Genomic DNA, 12,299 nt, shown 5'->3' with positions numbered 1-12,299 from the left:
TCTTTTTCGCATTGCCACACATTGCATCAGTATTCGTCACCCCTTAAATGCAATTGTCCCAGTTATCGTCAGCATCGTGTCCGAGTAATCGTCATATTTTAAATAAAATACTATATTTATAGTAAACATAAAATTAATATTTACTTAATATGAACAATTGTTATTTTCAAGAGACTTTTTAATACAGTACATTTTTCGTGCACCCAGCTCTTACATTTCATGGACTGGATCATGTCCTCTAAAAAAAAAATATTCTTTGGATGTTTCGAGCAGGTTGTTTGTGCCACCTAAATTTTATTTTGCTTTTGCAGTTTCACTTTAAGTTAAATATTAGTTTTTCTCTTCTTTTCAACGTTTCAATAATTATTTGGGTTCCGGAAATATATATAACAGAGTCATGAAATTTATCTATTATCCATATAACTATTATCAATTAAAAATGTTTCTCTGGTATTTAAAATGGATTGTGGTCCCATTTTCATCGCGATAGAGTCTGTACAATAATCTTATCTCACAAAGTTGTTCTTAAAGAGTAAACCATTATTAATACACCTCAATCGTTTTAAGCGTTTATCTGCGGAATATTTAAGTTTTCTTACATTACCTGAAAATACCAGAAATCGTCACCCCATGTCCCGGTATTCGTCATCCCTAATTAACATAAATTTTCTTTAAAATCCTGAACTTTTTATCTTATCTTAAAAGTTTGGATGTCTTAACATAGCCGTTAAAGAACTTGCACAGAACCAATATCGTCCCAATCACGTACCACAAAGTAATGCAGAAACGAAGTATGACAGCTTGGCTATAAAATGCACATGTTGTGAAATCGATCAAATAATATCAACCTGTGAAATTCATTTTGATTTATTATTGTGTTATATCAGTCATTGTTAGAAGTTTTGCGTTATTAGGTTTTGAAGTTTGAAATTTCGACTTCAGTTACGGCTTCCTTCATTTGTGGTTATCTTCATGGTCACATTGTCATTGGTTGGTCGCCATTAACTCCGTTTATTTTATGAAACACCTGTATAATATTTTATTTTGATTTCTAAGAAAATTTATGATGAGTTTCATTGTTTGTTTTTCAATCAGCTTTCAGATATCCGGATTTTATTTGAAAAACAGTTTTACGATTTACCCTCATTGAAGCCTATCTTTACCATCTTGAAATCGGCTATAAACGCTTGCGAAATCGAAGTAGAGGATTCAATACTTTTCGAACTACATTGACAATTAATTTATCGCATATGTCCAAAATTTGATAACTGATTAGATTATATTCAAACTCGTAATGAATTTGAAGTTCATTCTTTTCAAATGACATTCTGTATTTTTCGATTATTGATGGGAATTCTGCATCCATTTGTTATAACTTTCCCTATACCAATTTTCAACGGTTTTCTTTAATCCAGGGTTTTTTGCTTAATTAATTTACTGTTAAAAAAAAAAAAAAAAAAAAAAGTGTTTTTTTTTAAAGAAATAATTATGTTAAGTAAAGAAGATAATGATATTAAAATAGGAACAAATAAAGGCATAAATAATATCGATAACATAACATAACAAACAAATGACAGGAAAGCATTAATTATTAATACTAGATGTTAGTGTATCCCTACAATATTAATAAAAGTTAACCTCAATAATTACAAAATATCAAGTTAATCAAAATTAATAAAAATAATAATTTTGTAATTATTGCGTTTACTTTTTTTATTATGGTAGCGATACACTAACGTCTAGTGTTAATAATTAATGCCTCACCGTTACTGTTATACGTTTGTTTTGTTATGTTATGTTATATTTTATACGTTTTCACTTTCGTTTTGTTCCTGTTTTGTTCGTATGTTCTAATTACTTTCAATTTCATTACTTTAACATAATTATTTTATTTTAAAAAACACAAACGGATATTGTCGATTCTGCCAAAAATTGAATTAAAGTAAAATATACGGATTAAAAAGAAAACCGTTGAAAATGGGTATAGGGAAAGTTATAGCAAATCGATGCAGAATTGAATTCTGCATCCAACTGTCGAAAAATATATAGGGTGTGTCATTTGAAAAAATGGACTTTTTTGAGTTTGAAAATAATCTAATCAGTTATCGAATTTTGGACACCCTGTATGAGATAAATTAGTTGCCAATATGGACTTCGAAAGTATTAGTCCTCTGCCCCAGTTAGAGTAAAAGACCCACTGTTAAAAATAGGAGTAAAAATGTAAAATTTTTTAAATAAATCAAGATATCTGAGAAACAGTTGAAAATAGGTATAGGGAAATCTAATGAAACTCATCATAAAATTTTCTGAAAAATCCAAAAACAAAATAATATACAGGGTGTTTCGTTTAAAATAAGGAAGTTAATGGCGACTTCCGGTGTAACCGGAAGTGGTATGACTTTGAAAATATTTTTAAATGAAAGGAAATTTTAAATAACCCTAAGTCTCAAAATTTCAAACTTCTAAGTTTTTCCTAACCTCAAAAACTTCTGACGAACGGCTACGGTGAGAAACCCTGTATAAAAATTCCTCAATTTTTGACAAAAACTGTAATGTGACCAAGAAAGTGACAAACACGGTACAGTGCCGATTACTGGTACACGTACCTTAGTTATTTTTACTATTTTAGTCCTTATAATTAGAAAAAATATATACAGGGTGGCCCATCGAAAACGTTCCGCAAGGCATAACGGCCAGGGTAATATTCTTTTCAGAAAATTCAAAAACACGTCAATTTTGTTTGTAAGGGGGACAACTTTTGCCCCAAAAATGATTGCAAAATCTTCAACCCTCTAAGCGGGGGTATCATCCCCCAATTTTTTTCAAATGGGAAGGGGGGTCAAGTGGTACTGCAATGAAAAGGTCTTTCTATTCTCTATACTTTCCCGCTTCGTTTTTGAAAATCGGTCGAGTCATTGAGAAAATATGAAGGATTGAAATTTGGAAAGTTTATTTAAACATTTATCAAAGTAAATGATAAGGATAAATTCCTTCGACCAATTTGCTGCTTTTTCTTATTATTTCTAGATGTTTACGCATTTTTTCACTTGCCACAAGTTTGAACGATCAGGTGCGGTAGTTGCTAGATGGCTGTTCTGTAACTTATGCGTTGAAGTTCTCCTCAATATCGTTAAACTTTTTAACAATTATGGTGTACTCGCTTGCAGAAAAAGTGGAAATAATCGAACTTTATTTTAAAAATAATGAATGTGGCAATCGGGTTGCTCAGATATTCAGTGAACGCCATTCTGACAAACACCTTTATGGCAAAATTGTTCGCGAGTTAGTAGTAAAATTTCGCGAAACTGATTCCGTTATGAATAAAAAGAGGCAGAGAGAAAATCTTGTAGTAAATGAAGCTATGGAGGTATTAGTATTGGGCCAAGTTGCCATGGATAGTACCATAAAATAATGTAGTTACCACAACAACAACTGTGGTAACTACATTATTCTATGATAGTACGATGAGTACAAGAAAATTAGCCAATGAGCCTGGCGTAAATCGTAAAAGTGTCCAAAGAATATTAAAAAAACACAAGTTCCACCCGTACAAAATTCAATTGATACAAGAACTCACGAAGACGATTTTCATCGTCGCTTGCAATTTTGTGAAACTATGAGTAGAGTGGCGAATGATAATAATTTCCTATTTAATGTATGTTTTTCGGATGAGTGTACTTTCTTTTTGAACGATGTAGTTAATCGGTACAACTGTAGGTACTAGGCTGAGGACAACCCCAGGATTTTTCACGAGGTGCACACACAAAGCCCTCAGAAATTGAACGTGTGGGCTGGTATTTTTGGAAATTCTAATGTAGGTCAGTTTAACAATATTCAGAAGAACTTCAACGCACAAGTCACAGAGCAGCTATCTAGCAACTACCGCACCTGATCGTTCAACCTTGTGAAAAGTGAAAAAATGCGTAAACATCTAGAAATATTAAGAAAAAACAGCAAATTGGTCGAAGGAATTTATCCTTATCATTTACTCTGATAAATGTTTAAATAAACTTTTCAAATTTCAATCTTTCATATTTGCTCAATAACTCGACCGATTTTCAAAAACGAAGCGGGGGAATATAGAGAATAGAAAGCTCTTTTCATTGCGGTACCACTTGATCCGCTTTCCCATTTGAAAAAAATTGGGGGATGACACCCCCGCTTAGAGGTGGCTGGAAGAGTTTGCAATAATCATTTTGGGGCAAAAGTTGTCCCCCTCACAAACAAAATTGACGTGTTTTTGGATTTTTTTGAAAAGTAATGTATGTAAGATTTCATTAGATTTGTAGTTTAATTTTCCTGGCGAGACAAGAGTCGAAGACTTTTTTCGGCATTTAAAAAAAGTAATTGTCGTACTGCAATAAGCCATTATTGACAAAACAAGACGGTGATGTAGCCGTGCATTTGCCGTTTTTATATTGGAGGAGACGATCTAATTTTTAATATCGTCAAACAATCGGGAGGCATGCGAAATACCCATTATAATTTTAAAAACTCTAACCAGCCACGAAGTATATAGACTGGTACACTGTCGTCCCTGGCGGGACAGTCGTGGAAGATATTATCCATTAATGGAGAGAAATTATTTTTACAATGGCTCTTGGCTGATTGGAAAAATTTATGCTCGAGCTGAAGAAAAAAACGAATGCTTTATTGCTGTTTAAAAACGAACGGAAATTATAAATTTTGACTATAATTCTGTCTAAGGTTCGTGGTAATTTGAAATTTTAAATCTGCAAACTTATTTTAATAAAACTTGTTTAACTAATCTAAGTTCGTAGTTTTTGATACTTCTTCTATTTCTTATAAACTGTAGCATATTAGTGATTTAGTGAGACAACCAATATTATTCTATGATCAAAAGAAAAACAATTCTTAACGTTTCGGAAAGTTATCTCTTGCCGTCTTCGGAAGCAAAAAAATACAAAGAATAAAGAAAAAAACTATGTAAAATATTTAAGTTCAACTATTCGAGAACACTTTACTTTTTTAAAACAGATACGTCTACCAGAAACCGTTGACGTTATGTTAAAATGACATTTTAACAGAACGTCAACGGTTTCTTGTCTTGGAAAGAGATAACTTTCCGAAACGTTATGCATTTTTTTTCTTTGTTAGGCAAATTTGTATTACTATAAACATAACTTCTGACAAGCAGCGTCCGGTTAGGTTTAACGCAGAAGTGTTTGTACAAAAAATTATTATTTTATTTTGTAGATTTTCTTGCAGTGCAGAGGCGAAATACCCATAAAGGATTTTTTTGGAAAGATGAATCCGCCACATAGGTATAGACATTTTTGATCAAAGAGTACTCTCATTTGGTTAAGTTGCTTGCTAATGAAACTGGTCTCTAATTTAATAATAATAATAATAAAAGCTCCCGTATATAGCGTTAGACGCCTTGGGAGTAGTAAGGTACAGCTTGCCATGCTAGAGCCGTTCGGTATACAAGGAAGGTAATGTGGCTAGCACTACGCTTCAACCGCCAATAATTACCTCAGGATTATGAATCCCAAGTACTCATTTAAGGCTGAGTCGACCTAGGTGCCCCAACTATTTTTATTTTAATAAAAATAGTCGGCTGATGAAATGCCGGGTGTAGGATTCGAACTCACTACCTTGAGATTGGTAGACGAGAGCCTGTACCTCTACGCCACCGGGCACCATCTCTAATTTTCGATAGTATTTCCATTGACAAATATGTAATAGCAATTTGGCAAATTTCAAAAGGTGTTACGATTACATACTATGCTATACTAAAACGGGGAACATATAGAAGACTATCGTTAACTAATTTACGAAAGATAAATGATATCGCACAACGACCCAATTTAATTATAAAATTTTCACATGACAACGCGACACCCCGAATCAAAACCCGAACGCACAAAAGACCAACAGGCAGCGTTCCCATGACCGGACCGGTAATAATTACGCGTCTTTTGTAATTAGTCGAACGGACTGGTCCAACACGTGAGCACCGCAAATAAAGACAGAAAGAGCAAGATGTATACACGTCTCTGTGGGAAGAAAGAGACCGAACGGAGACCCATTCACTCGCATTATCATGCAAATGAATCTGCGACGTTGTGTCCATGTCCGTCCAGGTGTCGGACTAACGACTCTGCTCGGCGGCCGAGGTGGCATATGAAAGTTTTCGGTTTTTGTACAGGGGCGTTTATAATTAGTGTTGGTAGAGGAAAGAGAGAGACTGTCTTGTTATTTTGTAATAAATGTATTAAAATTGGTTATTTAGATTGAAACCGAACAGTGACATTCCCGAAGATGTAGAGAGTTTTTAACTTTTTGCAGATTACTAAGATTGGATATATTGATAATTGAACAAAATTGTCATAGTTCCCTTATTGTTTATAATTTTTATTTTTTATATCTCAATATCAGTTTTAAGGCATGGTACCTAATAATGAATTTTTTCTAACCAACTTCAAATTAGTGGAATTCGTCCGAACTATAATTAACAGCAGGAATTTCATGTACACTTCGAACCATAAACTTCGAGAATTATTAGATACTAGACTCCTACAAGATCTATTTATATTTTTACGATCGGGCAGGTCGCGGAATGGTGATATACAGTGGCGGTCCATCAACAAACATCCTTACATAACGTATTTAAATTCGGGTATTACTAGATAGTACAGGGTGACCTGCCTTTTTTGTCAAACATGACGAGAAAATATTTTATACCATGTTTACACTGGTTTCATACCATGTTCAAAAGTGAGTCAAAATGTTCTCCTTATATAATTGTATTATTTAAAATCGCGTTCAAAATTTGTTTAGCCTTATTTTCTCTTTTAGAGCCTTATTTTCGAAATAATCACAATGGCAAAAACGGATCATGGTTTCTTGATCGTTTTCGAACCTACAATGGGATTCTAAAATTTTAGAGTTTTTGAAAATGTTCGATATTTTTTTATTTAATGCAGCAAAAATGAATTAAACATTTTAAAGGCACTTTCCAGTGTAGAATGCATCGGCGTAGTCAAATTTTTTTACAATTTTTTTAGATATTAACTATAAGTACTTTTGTTTTTTAAATAGAATCAATCCACTGTATATTTTTAGTGTTTCTGATTCAGCTTGCCATGGGCTTCTCAAAAATATATAGCACTCTATATTTATTTTCACTATTAACCTTAAAATTTCATATCATCAAACGGTTGTCATGGTGATCGGAATACATCTTTGATGGACGCGTAAAATTTCGTTTTAACAGGTTGAAGTCTGTGTATTCAAAATAATATAAAGATGAATAAATTTGACAATTTTAAGAAATTTAATATGTTAGAATGTTATAGTGAGTCAAGAAACAAGATGAAATGGCAGCTGATTATATTTTGAGCTATATCCTGAGCGCGAGCAACCAAACTAAACTAAAATTTTTAAGAGTACTAATCTCTTAAAATTGCTTGGTTGTTGACAGAGGTTATCAGAAAGAAGATGAAGAAAATCAATATACAAATGTCATCGGATTGCCGTAACACTAGATCCCACAACATCAAGTAGAGCTGCTTTTTGTATCAGCTTGTTGAAAATGGTGTCGGAATTTGTCATACTAAAACATTGAAGATTTTAAAGAAAAATAAATATAAATGCTATAGAGCAAAAACAAACAGTTTCTTCGTTCTAGAGACGGAGAATGCAGAACCGACTTTTGTAATTGGTAATTGGGAATGTTAGAAGAAAATTAATTGTTATTTGATTGGATTATCTGGAGCGATGAGTCAAGTGATGGTATATTCAACTGGCATAATAATTATATTTGGGCAGATCAAAATCCCAATCAACAGGTAAACAGGGTAGCACAAGAACGACTTGGATTTAACGTATGGTTTGCTTAACTGGGTAACAGACTTCTTGCCTATGAAGTCTACGAAGGGAATTTAAATTATCACCGATACCTTCAAATTTCAGAAAGACACATTGTTCGATTTTTAGAATTAGCCTTTGAGGGAAGGTGAAAAAAATCATACTACAGTTCATACTGTGGCAGTTGTGGTCGAATATCTAACACGATCGAATAAAATGACCTCAGAGATGGCTGGAGATGGCTGGAATGACAACGGATGATAATCTTGGCTCCTTTATTTTTTAATGGCGCTTAACTGCCATTTGGCCTTAATAAGGTTGTAATTTAATTTTATATTGTGTAAAAATTATTTTTAAATACCTAGTATAGTTTAAAACCTAATGTAGTTTAAACAGATTTGTGTGTCTGGAAACGTTCTATCCTTTTTTAAGTTTTCTACAATTAGTAAATAATGTCTAATAATTGACCTTGCCAAAATTATCATCGACTGTAATTTTCCAGCTGTCTTTGTCGTCTTTTTTTTCGATCATATGGTATAATACATTAACAGTACCGATAGTATTGGAAAAAAAGCCTGGACTACCACAAAAGTTAAAGAACAAAAACATTTTCACGAAAACTAAAAGGAACAATTAAAGAATCCGAATAAGAAATGACACAATAAGAAATTAACTAAAAATACAACCATTAGAAATAGTAAAAGTATATACATATATAGAAATAAATGGAATAAACAGGTAGATAGAATGACAGATGATACCATTCCGCAAAAAATGATACTATCTCCAGGGCGGAGATGTATTGGACGGCAATACAGTGATGGTAATGCAAAACGGGTTCTATTCTACTTCTATTCTAATAAAACATCTTTTTCATGTACTCGACCGGTCACTGAGTTAAAATTGGAGACGAACTAACAACATCATTTGATATAAAGTAAGGGCATGCGGCAAGGATGTGGTCTATCTCCAATTTTATTCAACCTTTAGTACTTAGATACAGCACTGGAAAAATGGAGATGAAAATGAAGTGGAATGAACGATTTTTGCATTACCATCACTGTATTGCCGTCCAATACATCTCCTGGAGATCGTATCATTTTTGCGGAATGAACTCTGTCATTATCTCATTTATTATTTATTTCTATATATGTATATACTTTTACTATTTCTAATGGTTGTATTTTAGTTAATTTCTTATTGTGTCATTTCTTATTCGGATTCTTTAATTGTTCCTTTTAGTTTTTCATTAACGAAAATGTCTTTGTTCTTTAACTTTTGTGGTAGTCCAGGCTTTTTTTCCAATACTATCGGTACTGTTAATGTATTATACCATATGATCGAAAAAAGACGACAAAGACAGCTGAAGGTAAGTCGATGATAATTTTTAGCGATGTCGAATTATTAGACATTATTTACTAATTGGCAAGAAAACTTTAAAAGGATAGAACGTTTCCAGACACACAAAATCTGTTTAAACTACATTAGGTTTTAAACTATACTAATTATTTAAAAATCATTTTACACAATATAAAATTAAATTACAACCTTATTAAGGCCAAATGGCAGTTAAGCGCCATTAAAAAACGGAGCCAAGATTATCGTCAGTTGTCATTCTCCAACCATCTTTGAAATATTTTTCGATCGTATTTGAATATTCGACCACAACTGCATGAGCACAGCCAGTATGATTTTTTACACCTTCCCTCCAAAGGCCAATATTAAAAATCGAACAATGTGTCTTTCTGAAATTTGAAGGTATCGGTGATAATTTAAATTCCCTTCGTAGACTTCATAGGCAAGAAGTCTGTTACCCAGTTAAGCAAACCATACGTTAAATCCAAGTCGTTCTTGTGCTACCCTGTTTACCTGTTGATTGGGATTTTGATCTCTCCAAATATAATTATTGCCAGTTGAATATACCATCACTTGACTCATCGCTCCAGATAATCCAATCAAATAACAATTAATTTTCTTCTAACATTCCCAAATACCAATTACAAAAGTCGGTTCTGCGTTCTCCGTCTCTAGAACGAAGAAACTGTTTGTTTTTGCTCTATAGCATTTATATTTATTTTCTTTAAAATCTTCAATGTTTTAGTATGACAAATTCCGACACCATTTTCAACAAGCTGATACAAAAAGCATGTTGTGGGATGTTACAGCAATCCGATAGTATTATATTGATTTTTCTTCATCTTCTTTCTGATAACCTCTGTCAACAACCAAGCAATTTTAAGAGATTAGTACTCTTAAAAATTTTAGTTTGGTTTGGTTGGGTTTGGTTGCTCGCGCTCAGGATATAGCTCAAAATATAATCAGCTGCCATTTCATCTTGTTTCTTGACTCACTATAACATTCTAACATATTAAATTTCTTAAAATTGTCAAATTTATTCATCTTTTATATTATTTTGAATACACAGACTTCAACCTGTTAAAACGAAATGTTACGCATCCATCAAAGGTGTATTCGATCACCATGACAACCGTTTGATGATATGAAATTTTAGGTTAACAGTGAAAATAAATATAGAGTGCTATATATTTTCGAGAAGCCCATGGCAAGCTGAATCAGAAACACTAAAAATATACAGTGGTTAATTCTATTTAAAAACTTAAAAGTACTTATAGTTAATATCTAAAAAAATTGTAAAAAAATTTGACTACGCCGATGCATTCTACACTGGAAAGTGCCTTTAAAATGTTTAATTCATTTTTTGCTGCGTTAAATAAAAAATATCGAACATTTTCAAAAGCTCTACATTTTAGAATCCCATTGTAGGTTCGAAAACGATCAAGAAACCATGATCCGTTTTTGCCATTGAGATTATTTCGAAAATAGGCTCTAAAAGAGAAAATAAGGCTAAACAAATTTTGAACGCGATTTTAAATAATACAATTATATAAGGAGAACATTTTGACTCACTTTTGAACATGGTATGAAACCAGTGTAAACATGGTATAAAATATTTTCTCGTCATGTTTGACAAAAAAGGCAGGTCACCCTGTACTATCTAGTAATACCCGAATTTAAATACGTTATGTAAGGATGTTTGTTGATGGACCGCCACTGTATATCACCATTCCGCGACCTGCCCGATCAAAAAATATAAATAGATCTTGTAGGAGTCTAGTATCTAATAATTCTCGAAGTTTATGGTTCGAAGTGTACATGAAATTCCTGCTGTTAATTATAGTTCGGACGAAAATGCAGTAATTAGAATATCAGCGGGTCGGCGGTCGGCTTTCTGCGCCGTTTTCCGCTCTACAAACGCAAAAATATTAGTCGCTGGCCTTGATGCCGCGGCCGTATCCACACATTACCTGTCGGGGTGATATCAACAACTAAGCGGCTGATAAAACAGAATATTTACCGATTCCCGTTTTCTTTCCGATGTCATCACTTCCACTGCGCATCGGCGTCGCTGCCGTGGGGAGATTAATTTAATGACACTGCTGGCAACGAGTAGCCAGTGATTGGGTTCTGGCGACAATGTTTTATTCGTTTGACTGGTTCGATTTATTTTATTTTTTCTGGATTTTTCGGTGGTTGCTGAAACTGTATCCGTTGCTGCAATTCTGTCCGTTCAGTCGATTATAATTTTGGATTTTAAGATTTTTTTTTGTTTTCTATCGTTATATTCTTACCCCAACCCATTTCAGTTAATATTAAGGCACTTCAGCAATGAAGATGGTTTGTTACCTAACAGTGTTTTGGACAGCTGTGTGCTATGTTTAATATTGACTCATTTAAACTGACACAAATCGCTGGGACAACTTTCGAGCGACTGCGGCACGGCATGTTCTGCGTGCTCATCGTTGCACTAAAGTGTTGCCAACGACGCAGCCGACCAGGTCTTTGCGGTTCGTCCGCAATCACGAATGAATTCAGTTAATCGTTTACTGGCACGATTATGTTTTCGTTCAATGTTTTCATTATATTCACTGAAACAGACAGATGTCTGGTCTAAAAAGTCAGCGATCTTTCTTGTAAGGATGTTCTGTCCCGAATGTCTGACTATCTACGCAACATGGCAAGAAAAAAATATTGGCAAATAACCTGAACAATTAGATGTAAAGGAGACTAATCTAAAACGATATTTTCTCTTAATATGTTGTCAACAATGTCTAGTGTATAAGTTGTGTCCAACTAGCTGGATAAATTTATTTTTGATATAGTAGTGAAAGGATCAAGAGACTGTTATTGCCGTGGCTCAGATATTACTATGGCGTTGATAATGCTTACATTGACTGATGAAGAAGGCTTCTGCATGTCTGCAACCATGTGTTCCATGAGCCCAGTAGGAACCATTGATGGAAACCATGCTAAACTTTGTTGGTATGAAAAATAAAAGTGCAAACAATAGTATGACAGTTTCAGTAGGCTAATCAGTGGACCAAAACTCTCGATAACCAGACACAACCATTTATTACAAGATTCTCTCTCTTTCCTCTACCAACACT

Source organism: Sitophilus oryzae, unplaced genomic scaffold (genome assembly GCF_002938485.1).
Source record: "Sitophilus oryzae breed Bouriz unplaced genomic scaffold, Soryzae_2.0 scaffold_935_pilon_pilon, whole genome shotgun sequence".
NCBI lineage: Eukaryota > Metazoa > Arthropoda > Insecta > Coleoptera > Curculionidae > Sitophilus > Sitophilus oryzae.
Note: the sequence above shows the minus strand (reverse complement) of the source record.